The sequence below is a fragment of the Diceros bicornis genome, chromosome 3, assembly GCF_020826845.1.
Source record: "Diceros bicornis minor isolate mBicDic1 chromosome 3, mDicBic1.mat.cur, whole genome shotgun sequence".
In the NCBI taxonomy this organism is placed as follows: domain Eukaryota; kingdom Metazoa; phylum Chordata; class Mammalia; order Perissodactyla; family Rhinocerotidae; genus Diceros; species Diceros bicornis.
Window position 1 is genome coordinate 17,607,225 of NC_080742.1, and position 21,665 is coordinate 17,628,889.

The window sequence follows — 21,665 nt, forward strand, 5'->3', positions numbered from 1 at the left end:
CACTATTTGCAGATGACATGATATTACATATAGAAAACCCTAAAGACTTCACCAAAAAACTATTAGAACTAATAAATTCAGTCAAGTTGCAGGATACAAAATTAATATACAGAAATTGGTTGCATTCCTATACACTAATAATGAGCTCTCAAAAAGAGAAATTAAGAAAATCCCATGTACAACTGCATCAAAAAGAAGCTAGGAATAAATTTAACTAAGGAAGTGAAAGATCTGTGTACTGAAAACTATAAGACATTGATGAAAGAAATTGAAGACAACACAATGGAAAGATATACCATGCTCATGGATTGGAAGAATTAATATTGTTAGAATAGCCATAATACCCAAAGCAGTCTACAGATTCAATACAATCCCCATGGAAATACCAATGACATTTTTCACAGACCTAGAAGAAAGAATCCTAAAATTTGTATGGAACCACAAAAGACCCCAAATAGACAAAGCAGTCTTAAGAAAGAAGAACAAAGCTGGAGGTATCACACTCCCTGATTTCAAACTATATTACAAAGCCATAATAATCAAAGCAATATGGTACTGGCATGAACAGACACACCAAGGAATAGAATAGAGAGCCCAGAAAAAAACCCATGCATATATAGTCAATTAATCTTTGGCAAAGGAGGCAAGAATATACAATGGGGAAAAGACAATCTCTTCAATAAATGGTATTGGGAAAATTGGATAGCTACATGCAAAAGAATAAAACTGGACCTCTATCTTACACCATATACAAAAATAAATTCAAAATGGATTAAAGAGTTGAATGTAAGACCAGAAACCATAAAACTCATAGAATAAAACATAGGCAGTCAGCTCTTTGACATCGGTCTTAGAAATATTTTTTTGGACCAGTGTCCTCAGACAAGGGCAACAAAAGTAAAAATGAACAAATGGGACTACATCAAACTAAAAAGCTTTTGTACAGTGAAGGAAACCATCAACAAAACGAAAAGGCAACCTACAGAATGGGAAAAGATATTTGCAAATCATACATCCTATAAGGAGTTAATATCCAAAATATATAAATAAATTATATAACTTAATATCAAACACCTAACAGCCCAATTAGAAAATGAGCTGAGGACTTAAATAGACGTATTTCCAAAGAAGACATACAGATGGCCAACAGACACGTGAAAAGATGCTCAACATCACTAATCATCAGGGAAATGCAAATCAAAACCTTAATGAGATATCACCTCACACCTGTCATAATAGCTATTATCAAAAAGAGAAGAAATAACAAGTGTCGGCAAGGATGCAGAGAAAAGGGAACCCTCGAACATTGTTGATGGGAAAGTAAATTGGTGCAGCCACTATGGAAAACAGTATGGAGGTTCCTTAAAAAATTAAAAATAAAACTACCACACAATCCAGCAATTCCACTTCTGGGTATTTATCTGAAGAAAATGAATACATTAATTTGAAAAGATATATGCATGCTTATGTTCATTGCAGCATTATTTACAATAGGCAAGATATGGAAGCAACCTAAGTGTCCATTCATAGATAAATGGGTAAAAAAGATGTAGTACATATACACAATGGAATATTACTCAGCCATAAAAAAGAATGAAATCTTGCCATTTATGACAACATGGATGGGCCTAGACAATATTATGCTAAGTGAAATAAATCACAGGTAAAGACAAATACTGTATGATTTCAGTTATACGTGGAATCTAAAAAACAAAACAATGAACAAACAAAACAAAACAGAAAAAGACTCATAGATACAGAAAAGAAGTTGGTGGTTACCAGAGGGGGAGAGATGAGGGTGGGCAAAATAGGTGAAGAGGATTAAGATGTACAAACTTCCAGCTGTAAAATAAATAAGTCATGGGGATGTAATGTACAGCATAGTGATTATAGTCAATAATATTGTAATAACTCTGTATGGTGACAGATGTAACTATACTTATCATGGTGATCATTTCGTAATAAATATCGAATCACAATGATGTACACTGACACTAATAGAATACTGTATGTCAATTATACTTCAATAAAAAATAATATTAATAAATAAATATTATATTGCTTATAAGATTCCAGTTTTTCTCCAAGAAGGTAAAAATTAGAGAGAGAAACAAATTGCAATATTCCATACAGTGGAAAAGCTAGGATTTGAATTCTATTTATCTAAATTCAAAATTTGTTAAACTTCCACTATGCTACATATCAGTGTTTCTCCATGTGGTGAAATTGGCAGAATAAAACTAAAAAAATAAACTTTAGTGTTACATATGCATGTGAGTTACTAATAAATAAATAAATAAAATCTAAGATATGTTTATAGACAGAAGTAACAATAATAAATATTTATTAGAATAAATAACGTTCATAAATATTCTCAAAGGTTTGTCTTTGCTACACCACATATCCAAGGAGTTATCCTTCTGATATTTGATACACTGACCCAGAATTAATTATATACATATCATGGTATTTAAGAGCATGGACTCTGAAGTTGGAGTTCCTGGGTTCTAATGTGATTTCCTGGGTTCTGCCACTTTATGTCACCTGGAGCAAGTCACTTAAACTCCCAGTGCTTAATTTTCTTTCACTGTAGAATGAGGGTAGTAGCATGCCTTTTACTGTGATTGTTGTGAAAATCAAATCAAATAATACCTGTAAAGTTCTTATAATAGCACCTAACATGGAGTAAACACTAAAAATATAAACTATAGTTATTCCTCTATTATTATGATTATTCCTATGCCAACTATCTTTGAGGCATATTAGGGAGAGTATCCCAAAGACACACCTGAAAATCACACATAAGACATTAAAAAAGGTCTATATTGTAACAGTGTATGTTATAAACATTTTAAAATATTTTATTTCTTTAGATTTAGCAGGGCCCAACCAGAAAGAAAGAAACTTTCCCCCAAAGTACTTGTATTCATACCATGTTTTTTGTTTCATATTTGTTTTCAAATTTCAATAGTTAAAAATTCTTTTCCTGGCAAAAGTACCATGTAACAAAAAGCAAAGAAATTACCCTGCGCTGGGTGTGACTGCTGTGTAGTCACGGCCGCGCGGGTGAACGAGGCCCTGCTCACATAGTTGGACGACGGCGTTATTCAAAACGCTTCCTGTTGTTGATTACACTCGCTGTAAGCACAATAAATAAATCCCATTCTGAAATTAGAGAAGCACTGTTGTGATTTCCTTTATCTTTTTGCCTTTTCCGCATCAAATCTCAACATGTGCATTTCTCACAGGCACTTCTAAAGGGTTTCCTTGTTTTATTTACAGTGTTTAACACAAGTAAAGGAAACTGGATATCACTAATGGCCTCTTCTACGTCTTCCTAGGTGGGTTTGAGTCTCTTTGGTATGTTCTTGCGTTTAATGGATTAAACTAACCTATTGATAGAAGCCACCCTTTGTGGCATGTGTGTACACATATTTTGTACACATATATTATGTGTACAAAAATATAATTAACTTTCTAAAATTTTTGTTGTTAACCCCCAACATATAATGGCTCATGACTAAGGTTTAACTTAAATATAAAACTTGTTTTCTTACCATAACATTTTGAGAAACATCTTCAAGATAATGGTGAACTTTCGTGAGCAAGATGTAATTGAGGGATAAGATTGCTTTGGGGACTGCATGAGCTGAGGGTAAAGGAAAGGGGTGAGGGAATTGAAGGGGAAGTGTGAAAGGTACTTGTTGGGAAACGCCTTATTTTCTTACTCAGAATATGCCAGAATGACAGTTTCTAAGACTAGTACAAAGGGAATAGTGAAACTAAGAGACTCAAAATGTCGATGCTTGCATCCTGATGTCAGCACTATCCTCACTGACATTGGCGCCTAGGTCATCTCTGAAGGATGTGCTGACCTTTCACCCCGATCTCTTCCAAGGATCCACGAGCACCTAGTAAACACAATGCCTTCGAGAGCTCCTTTTTTCACAGAATATCCCATGGCATTCTTCAGAAATGTTCACTTGATATTCCTTGAAAATTAATTTCTCAGAAAGATCTCTGCTTCACTTTTAAAAATTGTTAAAATGAAAGTTTCTTAAGAGAAGAGCTACAGTATCAGTGATTCAGAAGCTGTCCATTATAAAAGAAGGTTAGAGAAAAAACACAGAAAACTTGTTTTTGGCTTACAGTAAGTGCTATTGCATACTCCTTAAATTTTGATTAAAATATCCATCGACAATTGTTTATCCTAGGCCACTCTTGTACATACTGTTAGCTTCTGAAGGGTTTCTGATTTTTTAATCATCTTTCTGCATTTATATCAGAGAGGGATGGATGTTCCTTCTTATTCTCTGCATCTCAGTATCAAATGAAATCCAGCTTAATGGTACAGAAAACCAGAAGGAAAACCGGCAATTAAGAATCCCCAGAAGAGGATGCTGGATAATAACGTTTTTCTCGCTTTTAACCACTTCATATTAAATTTGCCAGTAGCCCTGACCTACCCTTAGGTTCACTTAGTTTGTAAAATACTGAAATATAAAGTCAGTAACACTTCCTTCAATTGTAAAATTCAAAAGTGCTCCAGATTTTCTTTAAAAAGCTGACAGTGTAAATATATTTTCAAAATTTACCTGTTTGTCCCCATAAAGTGAACGACGCCTTTGCAGGGAATGTGCATCCTCATCCGGGTGCCTGCAGCTTCCCTCACTCATTCTCCCTGGGTTAGTTCTGTCTTAGAATACAGTCAGCTCCACTTCAATAATTTCCACTCTGCCAAGTAAATGAAAATTTTCGGTGTAATGGGCAGGAATTTTGCCACCAATCATCTATTCATATTAATTGGATTTCTGGAATGAAATTCCTGCATAGTCTAATGAGAATAATATGCTAAAAACTTCATTGAACTCCTTCTCATGCAGCCAGGCTTCACTAGACAAAGGACGTAAAATCCTTGCTACTTCTCGCACTCTGGGCCTGCTAACCAGCACCGTGTGTGGCCGCAACAGGCCTGCAGGCCTGGTCTTTTCATTTTGGGTTATATACAAGTTGAAAAAAAGAATAGGGCCCATATTCTCCTTATTTGTTGATAAAATTTATGCTTGCACTAAGTATTCCAGTGCATAAAACTCTGCAAAATTGACATAATTTATGAATATTTTCAATCTTTAAAGTTAAGATGAATAATTTTTTGTAGTTTACCATATTAGAAACTTATAATATCAGGCAATACATTTTTAATATTAAATATATATTGTTTCTGGGGTAACAGGAAATATTGTTATATTTTCATAATATTATCATAAATGCCTAGATCCAGCAGTTATTATCACAAAAATGTGCAACAGCATTATCATATGTATTGTGTATTATTCACACTGTGTTTTATGACCAATATATGAGAGATAAGCTCTGTTTTGTGTGGAATTTTATTTAGTTGAAGATTTTAAGAATATTTTAGCAAAATTTAAAGCATACATTTTTGCAACTTTAGTAAAATTTAAGGATAATTGAATTTGTGCCTGTGTGTTAGGAATTGTTTTAGTGGCTCATACTTAATCACTTATTGGAATTATCCATTAACGAGTCCTGAACAAACCTTCTTGAAACAATTACTTTGTACTTACTATGCTAACTGCTTTATACGTCTATGTATAAGGGGGCAACATGAACAAGGCCTAGTAGTTGCTCTCCTAAGTCTCTTGGGAGATATACACATGTAAAGCGAATATTCACAATACAATAGAGCACATACAAGTGCTGTCAAAATAGGGAATCAGGGATTTCTTTCCTGTAGGAGAGTCTAGATAGGTTATACTGCATGGAGGGTATTGTTCAATCACAAATGAAAAATGGGTGCTCCATGGAGGTAGTAGAAACACTTTATCATTGAGTGACATGGACTGTCTCAGCACGTGTCTTATGATTCGACAGCAATTTGAGAAAGTCTTTCCTGGCAATAGAAACAATGTTTCTAGATTATTGAAACCAGGAGGGTAAAAATTATAAAATTGGAAGATGATAAAATTGTTAAGAACAATAATTTTTTTTTGGCACAGAGAGGCAGAATTGACAATAAATATTTGTTGAATAAATGAACATTTTGCACACATTTTTCACATAAAATTGATTTTTTGATACTCACAACAAGCCTATAAAACATGCAAAGCAGGAATTATGATCTCCCACTTAAGATAATGAAACCTAAGCTAAGATACCAAGGCTACGCAAAGAATTAAACAAAGTCGCTCAGGAAGTGAATGACTGAGGAGGGACCTGAACACATCTTTTGATATCAAAGGCAGCACTGTCTACTGCATCATACGCCTTCTACCTACATCTCTCTTATGGATTCAAATTTCAAGATGTCTGGAGAGCAAGGAAATGTGTTTAAGACAGATAAGTGAGAAGTGGAAACTCTACCCTGAAATTCATTGCAAAATCCCATATCAAAACCAGGGACGAGTCTGTGAATAGATATAGTGTGGTAGAATATACGTAGTGTGTGATTCAGGATCAAAATGAGGCCCTGATAACTGGGCGTGAAACAACCCATTACTCCCCTCTAAGTGGAGAATCGTAGAATTGGAAAACAGTAACTGTAACAGTGTAAATCCTTGAATATTTTCTTAATCTTGCTCCAGTGAACAAATTCACAGATCAGATTAATTTTGATCTGTTTCTTTCAGGGTCAGGCTTTCTGACTCTGCTTCTCTTAAAGCCTGGCAGTGATGGAGTCAGATTCATAAGGTATATTGAGGGTCTCAGTGATGACGGACTATGCATGAGCATTGAGAGGGCCACCTTGTGGCCCAGATTGGAGGAGAACAACCTAGCAGGGCATCCTGAATGTGACCAGGGCATCATCAGAAACAGTGCAGATGATGAGAAGGTTGAAGATAGGTTGGAAAGAAAAGACCCAGCCATACTTACGACATGAATAAGAAGTTCAGGCAGTGGACTATTAGATTTTGCAGTACTTTCTTGAAAATGTTCTTTGGGTTAAAGAAGCCATGACTCCATTATGCTTCATGGGGGGGACATGACATAGTGAAGAAATATCTGAAATCAGGCAGTTAACTGTGAAATCTCCTTAATGTCGTGGCTGAAGTTTCTCACGTCAGACCAGAACCAAAGTTCTGGGGTCAATCAATGGATTGCTTTGCTGGCGAGGTACCTTTTAAAATAAACCACAAAAACTGTATTTAAAAAAATAAGATAATCAAAAACTGCTAACAAGGAGTCAAGAATAGGTTATATTCAGGAGCAACAACTCCTGAGGACTCTTTCCAGAACTGACGGTTTCCAAAAAGGTTTAACTGTTGTGATGAGGCTGGAATCACTCTGACAACTTTCAATGTCACTTACTCTGCTGAGATTTTAGGCTCAATTGGGCAACTGTTTAAGGCTTTGTCTTGTTATGAAAAAGTGAAATTCATTTGTTTATTCATGCATTTATTGAACAAATATTTATTGATTATTTACTAAGTAATCAACAACACGCCAGTTACTGGGAATATGAAGAAAAATAAAACACAGTTCTTTCCTTTAATGAGTTCACAGTCTAGTGAGAAAACAAGCACATAGACGATCATTAAACTACATGGTAGGCACAATGATGGAGTTGCAATTCATCTTTAAATGTGTAGTTCTTTAAAGAGAACAGACAGGGCCACCTAACGCAGTCCAACTGGTTGGGGCAGTTTTCCTGAGGGATAATATGCTGAAACTGAACCTTATAAAGTGAGTAGGTGTTACTGCAACAGAAAGGAGGGAGAGCAGCTTCCGTTACACAGATGCCATATGGGAGGAGTAAGTATTTGCAGCTGTGAGAACATCACTGTTGACATTTGCTGCTGGTTAAGGGAGAGGTGCTTTAATTTCAAACCCTGAACACCACACACAATTGACATTGTTGCGTTCAGAAGAAGATGCAAAGAAGAAAATGGGAAATATAAGAATCTATACATACCTTTGAATGATTATTTTGATAATTTTAAGCTTACTTTAGAATAAACTTCACTGTAGAGGTGACTTCGAAGTTACGTAGCTGAAGGCAACCTCAATTAAATAGTCACTGTATTTATTTTCTTGTGTAGTATATCTAATCTGTACTCCTTTGTTCATTGCAACATTGTTCACCGTAGCGAATATACATACAGTATATATACAATATACATACATGCATACCATGGAATATTATTCAGCCTTAAAAAAGAAGGGAATCCTGTCTTTTGCAACAACATGGATGAACCTGGAGGGCATTATGCTAAGTGAAATAAGCCAGAGAGAGAAAGATAAATACTACATGGTATCACTTATATGTGGAATCTAAAAAAGTCAAAGTCATAGAAAGAGAGAGTAGAAAAGTGGTTGCCAGCGGCTGGGCGGTGGGGGAAATAGGGAGAGGTTGGTAAAAGGGTACAAACTTTCAGTTATAAGATAAAGAAGGTCAGAGGATCTAATGTATAACATGGTGACTATAGTTGATGACACTACTGTATAATTGAAATTTGCTAAAAGAGTGGAACTTAAATGTTCTCACACACACACACACAAAAGTAAATATGTGAGGTGATGGATGTGTTAATTAACTCGATGGGGGAATCCTTTCACAATACATACATATATATATCAAATTCTCATATTGTACCCTTTAAATATCTTACAATTAATTTGTCAATTATACCTCAATAAAAGTGAAAAAAAAAACCTAAACTAAATGCAGAATATCTAGGAAACTCATACTAAAATAATTTTAACCTTCCAAGAAAATTTGACAGTAAAAAAAATTATGAAAGATTATGTTAAGGTTTGATCAATTCATTCAGTGAGTATTTTTTGAAAAGGCTTAAATTTTATAAGTTATACATTTTATGCTTCTGCTGTAGTGACCAGCCCTCTAGAATAACTGAGAGTAGTGTGGCAGAATGCCCAGAGGCAGAAGCTACCAAGTGCTTTAAAAAATAACTCCTCATCACCACTTCATCTCCTGCCACTGCCACTATACAGTCTACATCTGAACTGAGCGCATTATACACTGTACGTGTCATCGCAAACTTGTTCATACCTTCGAGTAGGCACTCGTGGTTCCTTCTGCTGTGTTATCTCCCCTCTCCCCGCTCCCTGGGTGACTCAGGATAAATTGTACTGAATCTTGGTTTCTGCTCTTGTATATGTGGCAGTATTTCTCACTGTCACTAGTTATACAAATACTTTTGGGATCAAAGTATTGAAGTTGTTAATTATTTTTGTTAAAGTTAGCAATTCCAATTGTGTTTAACATATTCAAATAACTGTTCCTGCTTTAAAAGAAAAATTGAAATCTTAATGTATCTTAATCACTTAACATGTTTCAAAAATCATATTTTTTCTCCTTGGGGTTAGTAAGATCCTATGAAGTGATGGGACCCTATTAAGAGGATACCTCCTTGGGAACTTACAGGGAAATCAAAACCTCTTGAATTTTTCCAAGTTATAAAGAGATGTAAATGCCTTACCAGCTACAGAACGACAGCAAACATTGGAGTTTACTAGACAATTTCTTGGCTGGAGTTGTAGTAGAAGTCTAATTCTAGAGGGCTCTAAAAGTGTTTGAGAATGTATGATGCTGAAATAAAATGCCTAGGTAGATTAACATCACAATTGTTAGAAGGAAACTAAGTGAATCAGTGTGAACAATTACCACAAAACACTATCCCGACTTGTATTTTTCCATCTTTATTTCTCTTTGTGGGATACCGTGAATTTTTCGCCATTAGATTATGATTGGGAGATGCAGGCCCACTGGAAATCCTCAAAAGCCATTGGCTAAAACCAGCCAGAAGCCAGAGCACAAGGGAGCCCAGTGAGGCAGCTCATTCATTCAGCCCCAGGAGCACAGAGCAGAGTAGAGAAGGGTGAAGAGCATATATGGTGTCCCACAGAGAAGACGCCAGGCACAGTGGGTAGGATGTGTGTGTGTATACATATATCTAGAGCTATTTATCTAATGTCCATCTGCATTATGTATACATCAAGCTTTTCCTGTATTATTTACTAGGTTTATTTGAGGTGGGAAGGCTCTTGACTTATTTCCAAAATAGTGTGTGGCTCCATTTGCAATTTTCCCTTTAAAATGAGGGGAAAAAAACGTTTTAAGAACTAAGTACATTTCATAGACTTAAGCTAATCTGTCTAGATGGTATCTTTTAAAATAATTATTTTAAACTGCCAATAAAATATTTAAGATGGAAAGAAATATATTGACCAAAGTAAAATGAAAAGATATTAATGTTTTCCTGCTCTATGCTTTGCATAGTTCTGCTTAAATAGAATTGAACTTTCCAGTGTTGAATATATCAGATATTCAAATTTTCCTCATATTTCTATTGTCTATTGTAACTAGAAAAAGTTAAAATAGCACCTGGTTAATTTCATACCTGGTTGCACATAAGATAGTGTGGTTTCTTTCTCTCTCTCTTTTTCTTTCTTTCTTTCTTTCTCTCTCTCTTTCTCTCTCTCTCTCTCTCCCCCCCCCTCCCCCTCCTTCCTTCCCTCTCTCTCTCTCTCTCTCTTTCTTTCATGTGAAAAACTGAGTTTTCGTTAAAGGGATAATTTAAAAAAATCTCACTAAAGATTTTTTTAATATGACTATGGAGTACATCTAAGTTCCTATACATATCAGCAAGAAAATATAAAAGGATCTGTCTTAAAAGTGTCTTTGATTAACTCATCAGATTAGCAAGCTTTAAAACAGCATTTAAGTATTTTTTTCCCTTCCTGTGAGTACTTATGGATTAGATATTTAATTTTGGCTTGATATAGTGTGGCTGTATAAGACTGAAATGGTGTTTTGATATTTTAGCAGGATATATAAAAGTACTCATAGAAATGCTAGTCTAAAAGAATATTGTTCTGTAGTGGTTTTTAACTTCTATCAAATTACATCCTGATCTTCTGTATTACGCCATCCTTGCCTATTAGGGAAAAAAATGGCATAATATTCTTTTTTGATACATAAGTAAAATAATTACTTGGGAAATGTTTGAAATAGAGCTGATTTATGCAAATTCCATTTAAGCATAAATGGTATTTGACAATGATGCAGTCATTTTTGATAGAAGAATTTAGCTACCCAGTACTGTTTGCAACAAACGTCAGAAAAAATATTTGTTCTAGATAACTACTCTTTCTAATTGTTTAATTCATATTTCTGATCAATTCTTATGCAAGTTTCCATATGCATATTGATAAGATAGATATAACACAGTAAATTTCTATATCATTTTTTAAAGTACTATATAATCCAGTGGATTTGAAATCTGCAACTACTGTCTAATTTTACTAATCCATGCAAATTTTAAAAGGGAAAAATGAATAAAATATAGCTACAGATGACACAAACATCTAGATGTCACTTTTTGGGGGAGAGACGATTAGGAAGACTTGTCCTGAGCCAATATCTGTTGCCAGTCTTCCTCTTTTTGCTGAGGAAGATTGGCCCTGAGCTAACATCTGTGGCCATCTTTCTCTATTTTGTATGTGGGACACCTGCTACAGCATGGCTTGACAAGCGGTGCATTGGTCCACACCCGGGATTCAAACCTGCAAACTCGGGGCTGCCGAAGTGGGGTGCATGAACTTAATGACTATGCACCGGGTCAGCCCCTGGGTGTCACTTTTTGAGCATTAATAATTTCTAAAACTTGCTGAATAAAAATAAACCTTAGAGAGCCTGGCCCGGTGGCACAAGCGGTTAGGTGTGCAGGCTCTGCTGTGGCGGCCCGGGGTTCACTGGTTCGGATCCCGGGTGCACACCGACGTACCGCTTGTTAAGCCATGCTGTGGAGGCGTCCCATATAAAGTGGAGGAAGATGGGCATAGAAGACTAGCCCAGGGCCAGTCTTCCTCAGCGGAAAAAAAAAAAAGAGAGAGGAGGATTGGCATGGGATGTTAGCTCAGGGCTGGTCCTCCTCACAAAAAAAATAAAAATAAAAAAGTAAACCTTAGAATTTTATATTTTGTATTTTATATATAAATATATATTTATGTGTCTCTTTTGGTTTATATATCATAGTTTTCCCTTTGATATAAATGCTAGCAATCACAAGGTAAATAGTAATCCATATTCTAGATAATTAGTAGCTACATCAATTATTATTGTTGACATTTTACATACAGCCTACAGAGGTTTTATTGTTAAGCTATGATACAGATTATAAAGACTATATTAAGAGATTAATTTCACTAGTATGTACTTTTACTATGTTGTCTCTTATGGATTAGAAAAGTACTTCATTAATACCAACAGTTTTTCTAAGATGTATTTTGGTTTAAATGTATTCATTATAGTAATTGTACTGCATTTATTTAAATTTCAAAAATATATACCTTTTAAGCAATTCCATTCTCGGAACTTAGTCAACAGAAGAAAAAAAAAACTACCAATACATGAAGATACAAGTAGATGATATTTATTACTACGTTATTTGTATTAAAAAAAATTTGAAAATAAGCTGAATGTCTATCAATAAGGGAATGTTTCATAAGTTATGGATTAGGCATTGCTTAGTCTGGTTCCTCTGAGATGCAGATGGCAAGGATTTCGTTAGGGGAAATGCGTGTAGGAGGGAAAATCAGGAGGGAGCCTGAAAAGGCTGTGAGAGCCATCACGCTGCAGAGCAAGTCTGACTCCAATAAGGAGGGAGAGAAGATTGGGCAGAAGCATCCTAGACTGCCATGCAGTCCAAGGAAGATTCAGGAAAGCCATTGGAGGCTTCAAGCCAGTCAGCCGTCAGAGGAGCCCATGTCTGCCAGGAAGACACAGACTCTCCCTCCCATACTCAGTCATTGGCTGGGAGCAGCTTGTGGGAGACTTGGCCTCTGTGCAAATGCAGTGATGACTTTCAGGACGGTTGCTAGGGCCTTTGACTCTTGATGTAGCTGGGGGACTGTAGCCACATTCTCATGGCCACGGCAGGCATCGCATGCTATGCACCATAAAAAGCAAGAAGGTATTGACTTGGTTGTATGGATTTACTTAGAAGGTTTCTATAATATATTGTTAAATGAAAATAAATACTGTTACAGAATAATACATAATGACCTCATTAAAAATTACATATATGTAACATTTCCATAGCATCTCATATGATAGAACCATATAATAACCCAAAATAATTAATAAAGATCTATTTTAACTAAAATGTGAAAGAAAGAAAACCAAAAATAAATCTGATGACAGACATCAATCAGCACAGATGGATGGTGCCCTGCCCCTACAGGTACAGCAGGGACACCTAACTTTCACCAGTTTAGTTTTTCAAATCTTTCTAAGATGATTTCTAGCCTGGAAACCTTCTTAGACCCACCTCCCTCCTCTGCCCCTCCTTGTTAATTATTCACCTTTCTTCTCAAGGGCTCTCTCATCTGCTTCTTCTCACTTTTCTTTTCATCTCCTTTTTATTCCCTCCATCATCTCCCTATTAAAATACAAATGCATTCATTCCCTCACGCATGTGCTTATTCATTTATTTTTACATATGGGGAATCTCATTTTAATTATGAGTGGACCAGTGACCTCTAAAAGCAGGTGTTTGCCTAATTTAATAAATACGTGGTCTTTGACATTTTTTTGGATGAAAGAGAAGGAATTGTTTTATATTTTGTTTTCTTTGTGTTTTTGTAAAATTCCTTATCCAAATAGCGACAGAGAGAAAATGACAAGAACAATGAAGGAGAAGGTCCATCCCCTAGGGATGGAGCGCCTGTGGATACACATCCTGACAATCAGAAGAATGTCTGTTTTCAAGAGCCTTTGAGAAGGTTTGGAGTTCTGGTGAAAAATCTTCCCCTAAGAGGCAAGCAGGCAAGCATCCCTTCTTGTACATGGAATCAACACAGCTGTGTCTCCAAGTGTTGGTGCATTTGAGAGAGAAAGCAGACAGAACCTTCAACACAGACATTGATGAGCCCCGAGGCAGTGCACATCCCTTTAAATTTTGGGCAGACAATAGTTTATAAGCCCAGTGGAACATGGCCCGGTAACACTGGGTGACTATAACTGAGAAACCCATTTATAATCAGGGAGGGATCATAGAAATCATGGACGTTTGTTACTGATAGTAATCTGACTACATGTCTATTGCAGACTGCTGAAATCTGGAAATTAAAGAAAATATAGCATCATCCCATCTGAACATATACCTTTCCAAGTTTATCTGCTGCTCCCTTTTGTGTAAACTATTTATAAAATAAACTGAAGATTTTACAATTTCCCAGATATCTCCAAGTATTCCTACCTTTATGATATGACTGATGGCACCATTCTCTCTACCAGGATCCATTTTTGCATCTAAAAACGCTACTTGACCTTCAGGGTTCAGCTCAAATATTGCCCACAAGCTTACTGCTCAAAGAGTGGTCCCTGAACCAGCAGCATCACTAGGCAGCGTGGTATAAATGCAGAATCCCAGCCCTTGTCCCAGATCCCAGCCTACTAAATCAGGTTAATAAGATCCCCAGGTCATTCGAAAGCGCATTCTGCTTTGAAAAGTGCAGTCCTACACCGTAAAGGCTCTTTGGATTTCTTCAGTCTAAAATAATCTTTTCCTGTCTGACAATACTGCATATTTATCTTCTTTTTAGCCGGTTTCTTATGTCTCTAAATGATAATTCTCGAGTCACTTGTCTTTAGGCCAAAGTTGATCCTCAAGACTTTTGCATAGTCTGGAGCCTTTCAAAATTTGAGTCTACATTTACAAATCAGGAGAGTTCCCATTTAAAAACTGTATTTTATGTTTTTTTAGAAAAATCAGAATGTGTAGACACATGGACAGAGTGGCCACCTGGTGACAGTCTCCCGTCAGCCAGGCTTGTGCCTTCCAGGGGGCCGCAGTCCCCACTACGTCCACATGTGTCCTAATGCCCTGGCAGCCTCACTCATTCGTGTTGCCTGCCTGGCCTCTGACGTTTGAGTTTGTGACCGCTGCAGGTAAACGGACCTGGAGGTCCTGCCTGAAGGAAAGGCATGTCTCAGGCTTGTTCAATAGCCTGGTTATAGCAAATATTTAATAAGCTTTCCTAAATCAATGTTACTATATTACACACTTTTTAAGGTAACGTGAAACAGTACCTGGCCACAGAAAATTTACAACCTAGTTATGACCTTAAAATTACATTTGACACCAAATGCCAGTGGGGCTGCTGAGAACCTAGATCACTCATACATTGTGTGGGGATGTGAAATGGCATGGCCACTTTGGAAATAGTCTGGCAATTTCACATAAAACTAAACATGCACTTACCCTATGCCACCTAGCAATTGTGCTCTTGGGTATTTGTCCCAGAAGGATGAAAACTTGCATCCACACAAAAGCTGTGCAGGAACGTTCATAGCAGCTTTATTCACGATAGTCCAAAACTGGAAGCAATCCAAAAGTCCTTCAACTGGTGGGCGAGTAAATAAACTGTGGTATACCCACACCTAAAATATTATGCAGCAATCAAAAGGAACAGTATATTGAAAAGTACAAAAACTTGGTTGGCTCTCAAGGGACTTATGCTGCATGAAAAAATCCAGTCACAAAAGGTTACATACTATATGACTTCATACAGTATGTATGAAAATAACAAAATTATAGAGATAGAAAACATATTAGTGGTTGTCAGGGATTAGGGAAGGGGAGGGTGTGGCTATTAAGGGAGACGTGGTGATGGAACAGTTCTAGATCATGGAAACATGAATCTACACATGGGATAAAATTGCATAGAACTACACGCACGTGCACGCACACACACACACACATACACACACACACGAATGCATGTAAAATTGATGAAATCTGAATAAGCCCTGTGGATTATACCAATATCTATTTTCTGGTTTGCTATTATACTGTAGTTATAATTAGGAGAACCTGGGTAAAGGATATACAGACTGCCTTGTACATTTTTTTTGCAGCTTCCTGTGAATCTATAATATTTAAATATTGGAAGTTTTTTAAAATGCTGTGTTAAAAAAAAAACTACATTGGAGAGTACGCATGATTAAAATGACTATTTTTCATCGTTTTCTTTCCTAGCTAGGGCTAAGACACACTGAGGGGGCAGAGGACTATTTTTATTTTTTGGACGGTGGCCTGGGAATCTGAAGTAAGAAAAAAGCAGCAATACATTGGTATGCACTTGCGTATCTAGTCTATGACTCACAGGTGTCCACTTACAAAACTCACGCCAGGCTTTGACAAACTGCCGTCAGTGTGACAGCTGTTCCTGAGGAAGCCAGCTGGGTGCAGTGAAGCTGAGGGTGTTTATTAGCAGATATGAACAACACGTGTGATTCATGCAACTCGAGAAATGCTGAGGCAGAAAAGCTTTGTCCATTGAGGCAAGACAATGGAGTTTAAATATTTACTGTATAATAGCTACTGATAAAGTCCACATTAGGTAGGAATAGTTTATTCTGATACTCTTCTCTCAGCCAATGCAGTATGATTAGTTTATTATTGTGTATACTTAGCCAGACATTTATAGCTATAATATCAGCACAGATTTATAGTGTATAAAGTAATGTACTAAAGATCCTTGTGACTGTACTTTCCTGTTTAAAAAATTAAATCCCAAAATCTCAAGAGACCTGCCTCTGACTAAAAAGAAAGGTAACGTTAATACAGAATAAATGGTAAATCAAAGATAACCCACGTAGTCAGGGTTTGAACGCTTCTCTCTGAAATGTTGCCATGCTTCACCGCGATTGTTTCTTAAGCATTCAAACTCACAAATAAAATGGGGCGGGGGCTGAAGAGCATTAAATTGAGAATCCAGATATCTAATTTTTTTTTTTCCTGAGGAACATTTGCCCTGAGCTAACAACTATCGCCAATCTTTCTCCATTTTGCATGTGGGCTGCTGCCGCACCATGGCCGCTGACAAGTGGTGTAGGTCCCTGCCCAGGAACCAAACCTGGGCCACGGAAGTAGAGCACACTGAACTTAACCCCCAGGCCACCAGGCCAGCCCCCAGATATCTAAATTTTTGTAAGCAGTTTTATCTCCATGCTTTTGTCATTTTGCACTCTCTCTATCTCTTTCGTTCTGTCTCCTTCTTATATAAAAATCAGCTCTTATTATTTGTATAGGGTTATTACTGACCGACAAGTGACAGAAAGATACTAAATGTGGAGGTTTTGTTTCAACAGAGCATTTATTTCACTTCTACAGTAGCCTAGAGAGCATGATGGGAAAATGTTGGCTGAATAAACGTATGGCTCACTGGTCTGCACTTCAGTTGAGTGAGGAAACACGAATTAGGAAGCTGACTGGTGTTTCCACCAACATCACTGTGGAGCCTGGTGCTAAAGGGCTCTTTCATTGACCCGTCACTGAGAAATTCATTCATCAATGATTTGTCTGACAATATAATAATATGAATCTCAAATTTGGAGTTGACAGAAAGCTAAGAGATAAGACATATATATGAGATGATATGATAAGTTACTCAAAAGATCTGGACAGGAGGAGCTGAGTCAAGATGGCGGCGTAGGCAGCCTCTGAACTCACCTGCTCCCTCGGACACAGCCAATTTACAACTACTCATGGAAAAATTACCCCTGAGAAAGAACTGAAAACTGGATAAGAGGAACTCCTGCAACAAAGGACAATCCTAATTGAGGTGGAAGAGGCAGAAACTCCCTTCGGGAGAGAAAAAACGCCACCTTTGCAAACCGCCAGCTTCACGGCCGCCGGGGAGCAGCCCACAGGTCTGCAGCCCTCCCTGGAGGCGCGGGGCCCTGAGCCGGGGAGCGCCCCCGCTGTGGGCATTTTGTGGACCCAGCAAAACCCAGACGAGTGGCAGAATAACTGACTTTGCCTGCTACTAAAACATTGGGGAATACCCCCAAGAAAGCTGGTTCACAAAGAAAGTAAAACCACTCTTAAAGGGCCCAAGTGCAAACTCACCCGTTACAGAAAGCAACCGAAAATCACCAGAGAGAAAGGTGCACAGTGCTTTGGTGAAAACAGACTCACCTGATAGGCCCTGAGTGCATCTCGGTGAGAGGGGAGAACTCTCCAGGGACGGGGACATTGGTGGCGGCCACTGTTGTGGCCTGGTGTGGGCGTGCTGACACAGACGCCACTGGAATTCTCCCTGGGGCATGCTAGCCCAGGGTCTGCCCCACCCACCAGAGCACCGATTTAATCCAGCTCAGCCAGGGCAGGCAGACCACCCTAGACACATGCCCCACCCAACAACAAACCCTCAGGCAACGTGTGGGCCTGCATAGATTGGTGACTGGATTCTCTGCAGCCTGGCAACTGAGCTGACTTCAGTGGGGCAGGGTGTGCACAAGGAGCAAGTGGAGAGTGTGGGGCAGTGGTGGAGTGTGTGGGGCTCCCGCTGTGGAGAGACTGGGTCCACTTCAGGAGGTCGGGGCGCACACACGGGGCAGGACTGTGTTGACTGTGTGTGTGGGCCTAAGGGTGGCAGGGCTTGTCAGCTGCAGAAGACTTGTGCTTCTCAAAGACCCACATAGGGGGTTTGTCCCACCTTCCAAAGCCTGAAACAATTGAGTGCTCCCATGCCTGAGGCCAGCCCCACCCAGCTGCAATCCTCAGAGACCTGACAAGAGACCTAAAGGCTGGAGGCTTATAGCAATTGTAAGCCCCTGAGCCTAACAACCTGCCACGCTGGGGGCCTACTCACTTAAAAGAAATACTGCAACACAAATGTGGTATTAGAACTTGCAGCCAACTGTGCTGGGGCTCCCCACACCTGATAAAGAGACTGAAGGGCCCACAACAACTACAAACAGCTGAGCATTACAACAGCTGACCAGAAACATAACTCGGCCTACCTGGGCATATGCAGGGAGAGCAAACAGGCCCCAATAGAAGGACACACGTAGCCCACATAGGGGTCACCCCTGGAACATTGATAACTGAGGGAAACACACTGCAGGACTCCTAAGGCATCACTTGTATAAGGTCACCTATCCAAGAGCAGGAGACGTAGCTGACCTACCTAATATGTGGACACATGCACAGGGAAAGAGGCGAAATGAGGAGGCAAAGGAATACATTCCAAGTAAGGGAACAGGACAAAACTCCAGAAAAGGAACTAAGTGAAACAGAAATGAGCAACCTACCTGACAGAGAGTTCAAACTAAGAGTGTTAATGATGCTCACTGATCTGGGGATCAGAATAGATGAACTCAGTGAGAATGTCAACAAAGAAATGAAAGATATAAAAAAGAACCAATCAGAAATGAAGAATACAATACTGGAAATGAAAAATTCATTAGAGGGACTCAAAAGCAGAGTAGAGGATACAGAAGAACGGATCTGTGAGCTGGATGAAAGACTAGAAGAAATTACGCAAGCTGAACAGGAAAAAGAGAAGAGAATTAAAAAGAGTGAGGACAGTCTAAGGGACCTCTGGGACAACATCAAGTGCACTAACATCCGTGTTATAGGTGTCCTGGAAGAAGAAGAGCGAGACAAAGGGGCATAGAATCTATTTCAAGAAATAATAGATGAAAACTTCCCTAACCTAAGGAAGGAAACAGACATCCAGGTACAGGAAGCACAGAGAGCCCCAAACAAGATAAACCCAAAGAGGCCCACACCAAGACACATCATAATCAAAATGTCCAGAATTAAAGATAAAGAGAGAATCCTAAAAGCCGCAAGAGAAAATCAAGTTACATACAAAGGAAAACCCATATGGCTATCAGCTGACTTCTCAGCAGAAACCTTACAGGCTAGAAGAGAGTGGCATGATATTTAAAGTGCTAAAAGGAAAAAACTTACAGCCAAGAATACTCTACCCAGCAAGGTTGTCACTCAAAATGGAAGGACAGATCAAAAATTTCCCAGACAAGCAAAAATTAAAGGAGTTTGTCACCAAGAAACCAGTGCTATAAGAAATGTTAAAGGGACTGATTTAAGGGGAAAAGAGAAGACCACAAATAGGAAAAATTACCTATTTCTATGATAAGAACGTAATGGATACAAATGCACAAAAAAGAGGTTAGATATGATATCAAAAACATAAAAGGAGGGAGGAGGGGAGTTAAAGAGTAGAGCTTTCAGACAGAGGTCAAGCTAAAGAGACCAATTCTGTACAGAAGAAGAAAGGAACAGAGAAGGACTACTAAAACACTGAGAAAATAAAGTTAAAAAATGGCAGTAAGTACATACTTATCAATAGCTACTTTAAACGTCAATGGACTAAATGCTCCAATTAAAAGGCATAGGGTGGCTGATTGGATAAAAAAACAAGACTCATATATATGCTGCATACAAGAGACACACTTCAGACCTAAAGACACTCACAAACTGAAAGTGAAGGGATAGAAAAAGATACTCCATGCAAATGGCAATGAAAAGAAAGCTGGGGTAGCAGTACTCATATCAGACAAAACAGACTTTAAAACAAAAACTGTAAAAAGAGACAAGGAAGGTCATTACATAATGATCAAGGGAACAATCCAACAAGAGGATATAACACTTGTAAATATCTACGCACCCAATGTAGGTGCACCTAAATATATAAAGCAATTATTAACAGACATAAAAACAGAAATAGACAGTAACACAATAACAGTAGGGGACTTTAACACTCCACTTACACCAACGGATAGATCATCCAAACAGAAGATCAATAAGGAAACATTGGCCTTAAAGGACACACTACAACAGATGGACCTAGTAGATATATACAGAGCATTCCATCCAAAAACCGAAGAATACACGTTCTTTTCAAATGCACATGGAACATTCTCCAGGATTGGCCACATATTAGGCCACAAAACAAGTCTCCATAAATTTAAGAAGATTGAAATAATACCAATTATCTTTTCTGACCACAACAGTATGAAATTAGAAATCAACTATAGGACGAAAATCAGAAAAGCCACAAATATGTGGAGATTAAACAAAATGCTACTGAACAACGACTGGGTCAACGAAGAAATCAAAAAATACCTGGAGACAAATGAAAATGAAAATACGACATGCCAGAATCTATGGGATACAGCAAAAGCGGTTCTAAGCGGGAAGTTTATAGCAATACAGGCCTATCTCAACAAACAAGAAAAATCTCAAATAAACAATCTAACAATGTACCTAAAGAAACTGGAAAAAGAAGAACAAACAAAGCCCAAAATCAGTAGAAGAAGGGAAATAATAAAAATCAGAGCAGAAATAAATGAAATAGAGACCAAAAAAACAATAGAAAAAATTAATAAAACCAAGAGCTGGTTCTTTAAAAAGATCAACAAAATTGACAAACCTTTAGCTAGACTCACCAAGAAAAAAAGAGAGAAGGCACAAATAAGTAAAATCAGAAATGAGAGGAGAAATTACAACAGACACCTCAGAAATACAAAAGATTATAAGAGAATACTATGAAAAGCTATATGCCAACAAATTCGACAATCTGGAAGAAATGGATAAATTCTTAGAAACGTACAACCTTCCAAAACTGGATCAAGAAAAAGTAGAGAATTTGAATAGACCAATCACCAGTAAGGAGATTGAAACAGTAATCACAAACCTCCCCAAAAATAAAAGTCCAGGACCAGACGGCTTCCCTGGTGAATTCTACCAAACATTCAAAGAAGACTTAATACCTATCCTTCTCAAACTCTTCCAAAAAATTGAGGAGGGGGGGAAGCTCCCTAACTCATTCTATGAAGCCGACGTTACCCTGATACCAAAACC

General features: G+C 37.9%; 1 long non-coding RNA gene across 1 annotated transcript; it reads right to left on the reverse strand.

Moving 5' to 3' along the window:
• Window positions 1–3,479: 3,479 nt before the first annotated feature.
• LOC131393441 (uncharacterized) lies at window positions 3,480–18,075 on the reverse strand. The gene is made up of 3 exons (XR_009215924.1): window positions 17,970–18,075; window positions 6,895–7,138; window positions 3,480–4,734 (listed from the first exon to the last, which is right to left on the reverse strand). It is a non-coding gene; the product is annotated as an uncharacterized LOC131393441 (long non-coding RNA).
• Between the last annotated feature and the right edge of the window lie 3,590 nt (window positions 18,076–21,665).